At 38.0% G+C, this 13021-nt stretch overlaps 2 protein-coding genes across 7 annotated transcripts in view; both read left to right on the top strand.

Annotated features, from left to right (window-relative positions):
• INPP5F (inositol polyphosphate-5-phosphatase F) overlaps positions 1–13021 on the top strand; it is a 48325-nt gene that overhangs the window by 2174 nt on the left and 33130 nt on the right. The gene's annotated exons all lie outside the window — the stretch shown is intronic.
• GRK5 (G protein-coupled receptor kinase 5) overlaps positions 1–13021 on the top strand; it is a 348710-nt gene that overhangs the window by 314293 nt on the left and 21396 nt on the right. The window lies entirely within an intron of this gene.

Here is a 13021-nt window from a genome sequence, read left to right as displayed (position 1 = left end):
TCAGCAGCATTTTGTCCTTAGCCTACCTGTAAATTTTCAGCCAGTACACACGTGATCCCTGTTGTGCGTGACCTACAGATTAATGAAAGGTAATATGATATTGAAGTCTCTTAGTCTGCTTGAAACTCTTCATTGTGAGTCATGCTTTCACATTTCAATGTGTCTGTAGTTTTGTTTTTCCAACCCTGTCTGCGGATCATCTTATTGAAAGTGGGCTCTAGGGCTGTGAAATGAAACACCTTATTATTTGAAAGTAAGCCCGAGAAAGAAAGAGTTCTCTCAAAGAAAAGTATTTCATGGTTCAATAGCTCTTGCTTGTATTAAGACAAAGTTGGATATCCTTAAGTTTACAATTTTATTACATTTGACCATTTATAATCAAGGCCACTGACTGGAAATGAGTAAATGGATTACTGTGTGATGAGTCACTGCCATATTAAAAAAAACAAAGTCATAACTTGTGTTCATTGACATGTTTAATAGTCTGTCAAAAGGCTATAATCTAACTATGTGTCTTTACTTGTTTTTGGAGGCCTTGGTTTTATTCTGTCCCAGAGAGGCTTCTCTGAATTAATCTTTATACTTTATATCTTAATACTGGCAAACCTTGCAAAGTATTGGTTTATACGATAGGTATGAATCTAAAGAGCTGACGCTAAGCTTTATAATACTTTCCTCCCTCAACTATAATGGCATGTTCAGAAATTTGCTAACCTTGAAAGCTGTATTTCTGACCTCTTTGAATCGTGGAGAGAACTGCTTGAATTAAAAAAGGCAAAAAACCCCTGCTAAATATTTGCTATAAGCAAAGTCTGAGGTTGGCCCTAGTTTGAAGGATGTCTGCCTATGTTTACAAGATGCTTCTGGTGGGTTTTTTTTCTCTGAAGTGAAAGCACTAATGAGTCACCTGCAGGAAATCCATGAATCACTTTTGGCATCACAGATTCTGTTAGGAATTTAGCTGTCTACAGTGTACTTTTTTCAGTGTAGTGAAAAAACATGTGTTGTTCAACCATGCTTTAAATACCTTACATCAGGTCTTGATCGGGATTTCACTCTTGGTTTACTCTGTTTATGCTCTGCTTGGCTGCTCCTGACTGGTAGTTCTACATGGATTACAAACATTGTTTTATTGATGTTGTTGGTATAAATTATGTATTTATATATGCATGTGTATACACATATAGAAAAGAGCAAAAGTATTGAAGACGCTGAATTCTTCTCACCATTTTCTGATCAGCAGAAAAAGGAATGAGACTATTTTATGGGGTGAAAACTTCTATTATCATTGTGTTGGCCTTCATAATTACTAGTAGTAATGCTGGTTCCCACCACTCCAGAGAAAAAAACCTATGAGATGTTTTGAGTGATACATAGGTTGGAATTATTCTAACACAACTTTTGGGGACCTCGTGCTGAAAGACTCCATTGCCTCTGCCTGTAAGAGTAAGGTAGTGTTAAGGTGTGTCTTACCTCTGGAGCTATAACTAGAGGCAAATGAGCATTTGTTTGTTTTAAACACTTTAGGAAATTAGTGTTACAGTACTGATTTTCATCTGTTGAAAATGGTTGTGAATCAGTGTTGTGTGGTTTAGCTTCAGTTGGCAACTAAGCCCCACACAGCCGCTTGGGTGGGATGGGGGAGACAATCTGAAGAGCAAAAGTAGGAAAACTCGTGGGCTGAGATAAGAACAGTTTAATAATTGAAATACAATAATAATAATAATAAATTCTAATGAAAAGGAAAACAGAGAGGAATAAAACCCAGGGAAAAACAACAAAAACCCAAGTGATGCAACTGCTCACCACCTGCTTGACTGATGCCCATCCCATCCCCGAGCAGCGATTGCTGCTCCCCGGCCAACTCCCCCCAGTTTCTATACTGCGCATGACGCCGTATGGTATGGAATATCCCCTTGGGCAGTTGGGGTCTGTGCCCCCTCCCAGCTGCTTGTGCATCTGTGCCCCCTCCCAGCTTCTTGTGCACCTGGCAGAGCATGGGAAGCTGAAAAGTCCTTGACCAGTGTAAGCACTACCTAGCAAGAACTAAACATCAGTGTGTTATCAACATTATTCTCAACCTAAATCAAAACCACAGCACTATACCAGCTACTGGGAAGAAAATTAACTCTCTCGCAGCCGAAACCAGGACAATCAGCAACTGAAGCAATGCCTCTTAAATATTTTTCTTTTAATGAGACACATGTTACCGAACAGTATTTTCAGAGTATCAGGGGAGAGATTTCAGATTGGGTATCTTGGTCTGATAGTGTGAAATCTTCTCTGAATCACAGATTGTAAGGCCATCTAATATTCTAGCTATGTGCTTGCCTTGCTCCTCAAAGACATTACAGGAGTCATGTAGAAATTACGTGTCAGAATTCCTGAGCTGTTCTTCATGATTGTAGACTGGAGGAGAAGAGTAGTTCCTTGGTTTGACGTCTAATGCCGTTAAGTGCTCAGGTGACCTGATGTAATGAACACTGTAAGGAGCAATGCCACCGATACCAATAGATGTATCAGTAGATTTAAGGCTACAGAATAGTCCTAAGCATGGCTCTGAGGGATGATGGCCCGAGTGTTAACTCATGCTACTGAAGTATTTAATACAAAACTGACTTCCTAAATTTCAGTAGTATGTCTTGGAAACTGCCTATCTATTCTGGAAAATGAATTCCAGAGGAGGTAGCTCTAGAAAAATTCTCTCCATATTTCAAGTTATTTCATAAGGAACCTCAAGCTGGTTTTTGACACTTTTTTTAGCTGCAGTGGTTACTGAACTGTTTCTCACCCTTGCCTGCTCATTCTGTTCCCTCTTTTCTGTACCCTTTTTTAGTTGTCAGCACAACATACTTATGGCATATGTGACAAACCAGATGTCAGAACTGATCTGTATTAGCTGCAACCCAGCAAGAATGTATGCTTAAAAAAAAATCTTGAGCAGTTAGTTCCCTGTTGCTGCTTGCTCCTTCTCGCCAGAGAGAACAGAGAGGACTAGGGGAGAGGGGTGGGCTGCTGTATATCCTTCATCTGATTGAATATTGCATACATTAGTCAATTTTGTAGCTTCTGACTGTGAGGCGAGATCTTCAAATGTATTTACCAGAGACAAATTATTTTCTACTTTCATTAAATAAGATCTACTTTGTAATTCCATCCATTATTCTTTTTACGGAGCATAGTAAAACTAAAACTGAGGCTTAAATGGGTTGATAGTATGCTACATCCTAACCTGGTGAGAATTAACTAAATTTTGAGGTGGGATGTTTCTTGTTTAGTTTTCTGTTGAGTCTTGGTAGCAGACAAGTGGAATGCAAGTGTTCCTGTATCTTTTTTTTTTCTTCCCCTTTTCCTTATATGAAGAGGTCTGGAAATGCCAAACTTGTCCCAACTCAGATGCATAGGTGTCTTGGAATTCCTGCCAGCACTGAAATGACTTTAGGTTTTAAATAAATATATGAAAAACCTCTTAAGCATGACATGCTGTTGCTTTTCTTTTTTTTTTTTGCGATCTGAAAGTTGCTTGCTTTGTGAAGAAAAATTTTTTTTTTTTTTTTTTGCCAGAATTAAAATGAATCTGTAATTCAGGTGGATTTTTGTGGCTTGTATTTTGCTAGCAGAGGTTAGGCTCATCTTTGATCACATGGGTTAGTATTAACTAAATAGTGAATAGGAAATTGCAGACTAACTGCAACTAAAATATTTAGAACAGAAGGCACTGACAGGTAGCAGCCTTTCAATTAAGAAGGGTTTGCATCTGTATCAAAAGCTTGTGGCTTTTCTATCTGTGAATAGTGTTGTGCTTATTAGGTTCTTTCACAGTTTAACAGTGTGGGTGACATTTCAGCTGTACGTGTAAGGAAACATTAAAACTTTAAGTCACCTGAGTTTTAAACTGCCTGAACTGTAGTAAAAGGCAACCATGTATTTGATATGCCACTTGTGTTCTTTCAAAACAACTGTTGTAGATTGGAATGTGATTTTTTTAAATGGTCTTTAATTGATACTATTAAGCATACAGGAGAGACATTATGTTGCTGAAGTTATGCCCCAGAAAGAATGGTTAATGCTGTAGCTTCTTAAGCTGAGCGGTTTAAGACATTTCCTGAAGGTTTTGGGTGACTTCAGGAAGTGATTTGGTGTGCAGTGGGACGTTTGCTGGCAATGAAAGAGTGAGGCTGACACCAAGAAAACGCTTTTCTCCTGCTTCTCTTCCAAACTGCTGTGTTGCATGGCAGCTGCAGCAGGAGCCCTAAGATGTCAAGGGCCTGCAATAACTTCCACTAAATACTTTCCTCCAACTGTGACACTTCTCAGATGGTGGTTTAGAATTTTCTTTTAGAAGCAAATTCTTCAGTGCAATATCAAACAGGTCTCAAATACAGCTTAATTAAATATTGAATGTGGGTTTCAGAAACTCATTCTGTTAGGGTTGTGTATTGAGACTTGGGGCCCAGAGTTTGCCAGACTGTACTTTTTTCCCTCAAATGTCTCAAAGATTTGAGACTACTAGCAAAGGCTTTTTTGTCAACGTTTAGAGGTTTCATGATCCATGTTTGTTATGAAGAACATGAATTTTTTAATGTACATGGAGGTTTTTAGAGAATAAGATACAAATTTGGTAACTCTTTGCTTCTCATTAAGTATTAAACTTGCTATAAACCTGTGATTTTAAAAAAGTGGTTCTGGTCATTGAATATTCTGGATTTGTTACAAAAATGCATATAGTTATTGTAATGGAGAAATTTGTATGTGCAACTAAGTCTGTATTTCTTGAAAACCCACTATCCTGCTCTGGTAATCTGACTTGATCAAGGATGATTTAACTCTTCTCTTTATTTGAACAAACAAGAACAAAACTTTTCTGTTCTGATTTAGCCATATCACTTACTCTTGCAAGTATCATTTGTGAAAATCTTAACCAGGAGATAACATTTGTTGTAAGATAGAATATGAAAACAGAGTCCCCTGAGGAGGGGTATGCCTATGGGTATGTGCAGGTTTTTCTTCTCCCTTCATCTGTTTAAACCCTTTGTGAAGTGCTCTAATTCCTGTCTGTGGAGTTACACTTCCAGCTGATGGTCATCAGTTCTGTCAGCTGATCATGTTCTAACAATATCCTTATTTAAGATCATTGCATTGCACATGTCTTCATAGGAAACAAAGTAATAGAAACAAATATCAGGAAGAGAACAAATTGTTGGAGGGATTTCTAGAGGAGAAATTTGGAAATAGTACAAACCGCTTTTTTATGAAAGCTCTGCTTTAGTAAACAAGAATATTAATACTCAATGATCAGTTGTATATTCTTGTTCCAAACACCTCTAATTCCTCCCCTGATAAAAACTGGGAGAGGATTTTTTCCTGAAGAGCTGAACCGAAGTGAATGGAATTCCACTTGAACACTCAGGTTCTTCCGTTTAAGGAAGAAATCTTAGTTGAATAGAAGCCCTGAAACAGAGCTCATTGTGTCTTTGAGAAACTGAGAACAAGCCACTTGAACATACTTCGAGCTTGAAAACTTATGCTCTATTTTGAGTAATGTAGTAAGTCTTTGTCTCTGGTAACATGATGGGGGATAGTAGGCATGATCATACTGAGATGCTGAAGTAAATCACATAAGATGCCAGGATTGTGCAAAACAGAATTCCGAGCCAAATTTAGAAGTGTATGACCTTGCCCAAGAGGTAGTTGCAAAATGTAAATGGCAAATTTGCTGGTCTGTCATTAATTGTTAACTTTCAGTTTGTTTTCTCCTTGTCTGTTTCTCAGTTTAGGAAAAACAGCAACTTTCCCACATATGGCTGATGCTTAAGTTTTTCCCTATACTGACGTGTATTCTAGTAGTGTTTAAATGATATATTGCTTGTTGTCATTTGATTAAATAGTCAATTTGTCCCAACAGTTTAAAAAAAAAAAAAGGGGGCTATATGGGGGTGTGTGTGTGTGGCATGAAATCCTTTACTTTCTGTTCCTGAAACATATGTGCCAAGTTTGAGTATAACTCCCTTATTTAGTCTTTGAGATGGTTGTTCCCAATCCGTAATTCTTCTTCTGTTTTGAGTTTGATTAGTTGGGCAGTCTCAGAGGAAAGTTAATTATGGAGTGAGAAGAAAAGGTGACAGTGAAGGAAAACCTTTCTTGCTTAGACTTGGCTCACCACAGCTATACCAGTATTTCTCTCATGGCTCTTAAGAAGCATTAACATAAGTCAGTTCAGTGATAAATAAACTGTTTTTCATAATTGTAAAATCCTTCTACTCACTTAATGTTTATATTTAAATCTTTTGAGGATGGGATAGCTTTCTTGCATTCTCTTTTGAGTATAGCTATAACCGTTGAGCAAACTTGTAAAAACATCATACCTTCAGAACGAATGAACATAGTGTTTAAACTGTCAGTTTTGTAAGTAGGTTTGAATAAAATCTTTCTCCTGCCTTTCTGATAATTTCCCCTTTACAAAGTAAATAGGATTAAAAAAAATTGCAGACAACCTACTGCTTTCCTAGCTTTAAGGATATACCCACAAACAACTTGAAATACCAGCTGGAAATGGGAATGTGTATTGGCCTGTAACAATATTAATTAGTAGTGTTGTTACTTTTGGAAGGCTAAAAGATATTTCCTTACCTGCGTCACTTCTGAGAAAGTATGTGTTTGCTAGCAGAGTTCAGCAATGTAGAAGAACAAAGGGAAATTCTAAAGTAAAAAAAAAAAAACAAACCTCACTGAGCTTCAGTGGCTTAGTGCCTATTCGCATTTTAAGAGGGTCACTGCTGGCCACTTACCTGAATGATAATTACAGGTTTGTGGAAGGGGTGAGGAGGCGATTCTAATTTCAAGTGGTTGAAACGCATCTAACAGCTTGTTGCACACATTTAGCCACCTACAGCAGTGGTCTCTAAAGTGGGGTGCACGCACCTCGGGGGTGCACAAGACAATCCATTGGGTTATGGGAAGAAAATATTTTGTACCATTAATAAAGATAAACACGATTTAAAAATTATTTTATTTCTCTCATCCATTTAAAACTTCTATTTTTGTGTATGTTTTATAATGTATGTAATATTAGTACAGTAGAACATGTATAAAATTTATAAAAAAATGTACATATATCTGGGGTGCATGCTAAAATATTTTTTTACTGATGTGGTACGTGATCAGAAATGTTTGGAGACCACTGATCTACAGGGTCAAATTCTGTTTGGAGGGAAGATGTTTCACCTGGTAACAACAACTGGTACACGAGTTCCTTGTGCAATTACTTGTAATACTGGATACTCTCCAGACAACTGAACATTTTCCGTATGTTTTTAAGTTTCCTGAACAATGCCTCGTGACTCAGGGGATTTTATAACCACAGCAGAATACAAAGAATTGTTCTGTATCAAAATGAGTAGTAAGGATTCATTTTTGTTAGGTACTTTCTCTGGGACTTGCATCCTGCTCTTGCAGCAATAATACAAACTTGTATTGTATACTCTGATCCCCACTGCTTTAAATCTGTCACTATACAACCTGAATTGTACTTGAACTGTTCCTGTTCATCTAGTCTAACTTTGAGATTCTGAAGCAAAGTGTCCAAAGAAACGAAATCACTGTTTCATTTTCCTAGGCACAAGCGGGTAGGTGTGTACTTCGTGTAGTGTGCTGTGCTTCTAGAGTTGAGACAAGCACTCTGCAAGAAACTTGCATTGAATTACTGTTTGGAAAGCACGCTTCTCATCGTTGGAGATTGGAGGATAAGCAGGCCTTCTAGCAAGGCTGTAAGGTGTAGTAGCAATGAGAATACTAACTGGGTTTTTCCAAAATCCTCCTGGTGTAGCCTAGCTGTAGGCTTCTTAAGGTGGGGGAGTGTGTGTGTGGGCAGACTGGCGAGTAGTCGTAATTTCATTTCTCTCTTATAAAGCAAAGCAGTTCAACTTTAAGTGATTGAGGGCTCTCAAGACTATTAACACTTACAGTGCAAGCTGTCTAAATGACAAATTAAAGATCATTAAAACAGGTGATTAGCTGAAGGAATAACTTTGTTAAAGTTTGGTGGAGAAGGTGCAAGTAAATAAAGTTAACGCTTCACAACAGCGAAGAGCTTGTACGTGTAACACTAAATGTCTTAATACTCCTTCATCTTTCTGCAATGATAGTAGCTTAAATATAAATTTAGAAGCCTTGCTGAAAGGAAAACTTAATTAGCAGTAGTTTGTTTGTGTAAGTAGTCCTTTATTTCCTACAAGAGAAAGAAGTTCAAGTTTATACTCTTAAGTCTTCCCAGTTAATTTGTAATCTCTTAATCCTGGCTAATATTTCAGAACACTATTCAAAGATGAACTGGAACTTGGAAGCAGACTTTCTTTTGAAAAGCTACAAGAGGTCATGAGGGTCAAACAGCGCTAATAATAAAGTCTTGTAACTGTCTTTGATCTAAAGCAGACACCATTTAAAGAAAAAAAATCTCAAATCTATTTAAAAATAGTATTGAAGTTTTTTCCTAGAAGTTAACACTTCAGGTGTCAAATGTTACATTAGCAGAGCTGAAAGATTTACTTTGGCTATTTAGAGTGAGTTACTCAGTTTTTACTTTTTATATATAAATGTCTATTGCTTGTATTGAATGGTGAGAATGATTGTGAGAATTGCTACTCTCTCAGGCTATGGGAAGAATTTTTGAGAAATAGTGTGCATTTATGTCTGTGTTTATACACTTACATATAAACTGAGCTTGAAGTTCAGTGATGTTTTGAATGTTTTTATACTGATTACGCTGACAGGAAACACTTTCTAGCTGAGGTCTGTTCCTGAAAGCCCACAAAGTTTGAGGAAGGTGAGAGGGGTATGCTCCCTGAACTACAGCGAGGTTGGAAGATAAATAGTTACAGCTATTTGGTGGATTGAACCAGGCAGTGGCTCAGTAGTAAGGGCTGGATTCAAGTGATTACAAATGAAATCTTTTTTCTTCCTGCCTTCTCCCCAAAGGAAGCTGATAGCCCTCCTCCTTCAACTCTTCAGACTTGCCTGAAGCAAGTGGCTTATCCCAAAGCAGCAGTTTGTTTTCTTATCAGAATTTGTGCCTGACCTTGGATCAACTCTGCTGGTGGTAGACTGGAGAAAGAGCTAGAAAGCAGTTTTGGCTTTTGATCCTCTTCCAAGCTACTTTTGCATCGCCTTTTTCAGCATTACAGTCGTGTAAACACAAAGAACTAAAGAAACTTTATCTGGCATTACGTGGCCCTCGCTGCTGGTAACCTCTGAGGAGTGGTGGTGAAAGTAATCACGTCAAAGATGGTTTTGTTCTGAATTTGTGATGGAAGTTCTATTGTGCTGCAACTACACTGCTGATACAATCACTGTGAATGCTAAATGTATCAGTGATCATTAATCTCTGACAGGAATCAGCAAAAAGAGGCAACGCTTATTTCAATAGCTTGAATTTAGTTAGCGGGGTAAGGGAAAGAATGAGCAATTTTGTACTTTGGGATGGAAACTTGGTAAGCAAGTACATACCTCAAAGTATTAAGGGCATGTGTTAAGGCCTATCAAACCCTGGCAATTCTCTCAAATGAAAACATACTGAGGACACCGGAGAAGTCTGTGAGTCAGGGAAGATCTTCCTTGGGGATCGGCTTGCTGCCCATACTGACTTTCTGTACACAGCTTCCTACTTTCTGCTTTGAAGGACAATGACTATTTTGACAGTGCTCATTATCACCAGCACAATACTGTAAGAAGTCTGTTTCAACAACGTTGTGTTGCAGTTTCAGGTTGATAAGTCTTTATTCCTGGCTGTCTGAGTTTCAAGAGATCACTAGATGACTAGTATGACATCCATAGGAAGATAAGTTTGTGTGGGGAAACGAGTAACTGTATTGATAAATTGTATTTCACGTTGTATCTCAAAGCATTCGGTCTGGTTTGGGTGTAGAGGAAAGTGCAGTGTTTCCTTTGATAGAGCCTTGTGGTAGTTAATTATTATTGAGACAGCATTTCTTTAAAAGGAAAACATGAAAAAAAAATTCAAACTTGCCACATGTTGTTTTAGCATTCAGCAGTCAGAAATGTGGCCACGTGTCTCTTTATGTATGCTATCCGAAAACTTTTACCTGAGGATTTTCAGTTTTGTTTTGTATGGTTACTTTCCCCCTTGGCTTTAAAAAGATATAAATACCTTCTGTAACATGTATCACTGTCTACCAACTTATGCTGCCTCTTAAATTCTGCTATATTTTACAGTTAAAGACTAATCTCCTACAGGCTTGCAGTTAACTTTCTTGGATCTCTGTATATTTAAGATTGTTACATAAGCAAAATTAAGTGGTTATAATTTTCAAAGATACAAGATGGTGGCTGAAGATAGCTGCTGCCAGAATTGCCAGACAGACTAAATGACTGCAAGTGAACAGTCTTGAACAATTTTACAGTATTAGACAAAAGTTGGAGACAGCTTCTTCCAAAACAGAGTAAATAGGACTGCACTCAACATGAAAGCCCGAATTCTTTGGGGGTGGGTGGGGGAACAATAGTTAAACCTTTTAATTTGGTTAATCCATCTTACATTTCCAGAGCGTACTCTTCAAGAGGAAGAGGTTCATATAGGTATTTACTGTAGTGATAGTTATTCAGCATGATTGGGTGTTGGCTCTGAGTCAAGATATGGCTGTTACACAGGAAATTGAGCTATAACCAGTAACAAAGTCTTTATCAGAAGGTCAGAACCAGATGTGTTTTATTTAATTAAAACAACTTGCTTCTTGCTATGCTGTCACACATATATTCCTATAGAAAGTTCTCTAGAAATAGTGTAAGAAAAAACAAAATAAATCTTGTGATACTGTCACCAAAGAAAGTCAATGTGATTCCACAATTGGCATTTTTTCACAGCCTACAGGCATTTCTCCTGTAAGACTTCTTTGCATCTAGGTTTTCTTGGACACTGAAAAAAACACGTTAATCTCCTCAAATGTTGCTAAATATGTGTCGTTTTTTTCTGTGCCCTGCCTTCCCTGTGGAAAATTTCCTTGAAACAGTCAGCCTTCACTGTTAGTAGCTTGGTAGTCACACTTATCTCAAGAGCCAGTACTGCCCAGCTGGTGGATCCATATTTGCTGTCTTTAAACTCTTAAAGTGTAATGCGCATTTAACTCCAAATGCATTCTTTTTTTGTCTTCCAAGGCTCGTCTATAATTTAAGTGAAGATGGGAGTCAGAGTTTAGAGCCAGTCTCATTGTGCCTCTGTACTACTAGGGAGAAGTGTTCTTGTAGAAGTCTTGGACATTGCATGTGATCATGTCTAGGGCTACATATGTCAGAGTAACCCACAAAACTAATAGAACAGCTACGTAAGACCCACTTGTCCTACAGTCCCTGATACCAGTTTCCTTATGTCCTTTTGCAGGCAAGTCTAAACTATTATTTCCTTATATCTGTAATTAAAATCTTGTTTTCTCTTTTTTTTGTCTCTTGTAAGCTACTAGAAGAAAACCTCACTTACTATCTAGAGCTTTCCTACTAATATTTGTTGTCATAGCAGGAAATCAGTGGTTTAAAAAGTCTTAGATGGTATTCTAGGTTTGTAGAAGCTATGGTAAACCTTCAGTGGTTTGGTTCTTTTCATTCCTCCTGTGCCGGGCTTTTTTTTGGCTGCTTGATATATCTAGCTGGTTTCTAGCTCTCACAATAGAATATCAATGTGGAAGTCAATTGCAAAGATAGCAAAAAGTAGATGAAGTCTGAGACAGTACAGCTCTAGAAAATTCCCAGGGGTGAAGACAAGACTCTGGGATTGTGTGGGTGAACTGGGAAAGAAGGTGGAAGACTTCGGAGTGAGGAAACCTGCCTGTGTTCCTCTTTCCAGTAAGTTTGCTAGTGCACATTTTCCGCTCAGCATACAGATGCTCTTGCATGTTGATTGGACTGAAACTCTGAGCTCAGGCTGTCCTAGAACTTCTTCTGTATGAGCACAAGTCTTTGGCATATGGATACAAGATGAGCTTAGGTACTTCAGCAAGGTTTGAGGGTAAATCACGCTGTTCACGCTGTCGTAGCCACTGTCACTTATTTCCTGGTGCTCATCTAGCTGTATTAGTCTCCTTAAGAATTTCATTTAGTTATGGCGTGATTCCTGCTAGTAACAGTCTCTGTGCAGCACTCTTACAGTGAAACAGGAAGAACCAGGAGTTTCTCTGCAGATGTAGTCCATTAAATGGTGCGGCCCGGTTACACACATTAACTGTAGCTCTGTACTGGCGCCTGCAAACATCGCTTTAAATTCTGCTACCATGTGCTCTTAGTTCTTGCCTGTCTGCATACAAGCACATGTGATATATCCCATTTAAATGAGTTCAGTTTAGATCTATCCTGACTTAAACCACTTCTGTTGTATCTCATGTAAATGCTTGTATTAATGATGGAATTAGCTGAGTCTGGTTTACTATTAAATGTGATGCTGAAAGCTAGGAATAAATGTGTGTTTTTGGAATAGCGAAGACGCAATTACAAATGTTTCAAGGAGGATACAGTGTTTGAAAATAAGTACGTAAAAAGTATCAGGCTAACAGTTGTCACCTGCAGATCTCAGACTTCCAAGAAGAAACTAAGGTCTTGTAAATAAAGTGTGCATAGGTGGATGATTTGTACTCTTCTGTATCTTAAGATACTGTGTGAGTTTGTTCTTTCAAATGTTCGTCTACTTACACTGGGAGCTAAGATACTTAATTGGTCTGGATGTTAAAACTGGAGAAACTTCTACCTCGGAACAAGTGAGTTTTGGTAGATAACAAGCTGCTTGTCCTTCTTGGTACAGAAAAACCTTCTCTTCTCCTTTGCGAGTTTGTTCTCTCCTACACAGATATTAATTGCTTTTAAGGATTTGTTTTCACGTAAAAGATTTGACTTACAATATTTATTCTTTCCCACAGTCTCAAACTCTTGAACAGGTACTATGCCACTATTAGAAACTCTTACTGGGTTATCTACAACGTGTGTCTGTGACTACAGGATACTCTTCATGTTTATAGTATCTTACTGA

Source organism: Mycteria americana, chromosome 6 (genome assembly GCF_035582795.1).
Source record: "Mycteria americana isolate JAX WOST 10 ecotype Jacksonville Zoo and Gardens chromosome 6, USCA_MyAme_1.0, whole genome shotgun sequence".
Classification (NCBI taxonomy): domain Eukaryota; kingdom Metazoa; phylum Chordata; class Aves; order Ciconiiformes; family Ciconiidae; genus Mycteria; species Mycteria americana.
The sequence above is the reverse complement of the archived record's forward strand: the minus strand, read 5'-3'. Positions and strand labels throughout refer to the sequence as shown.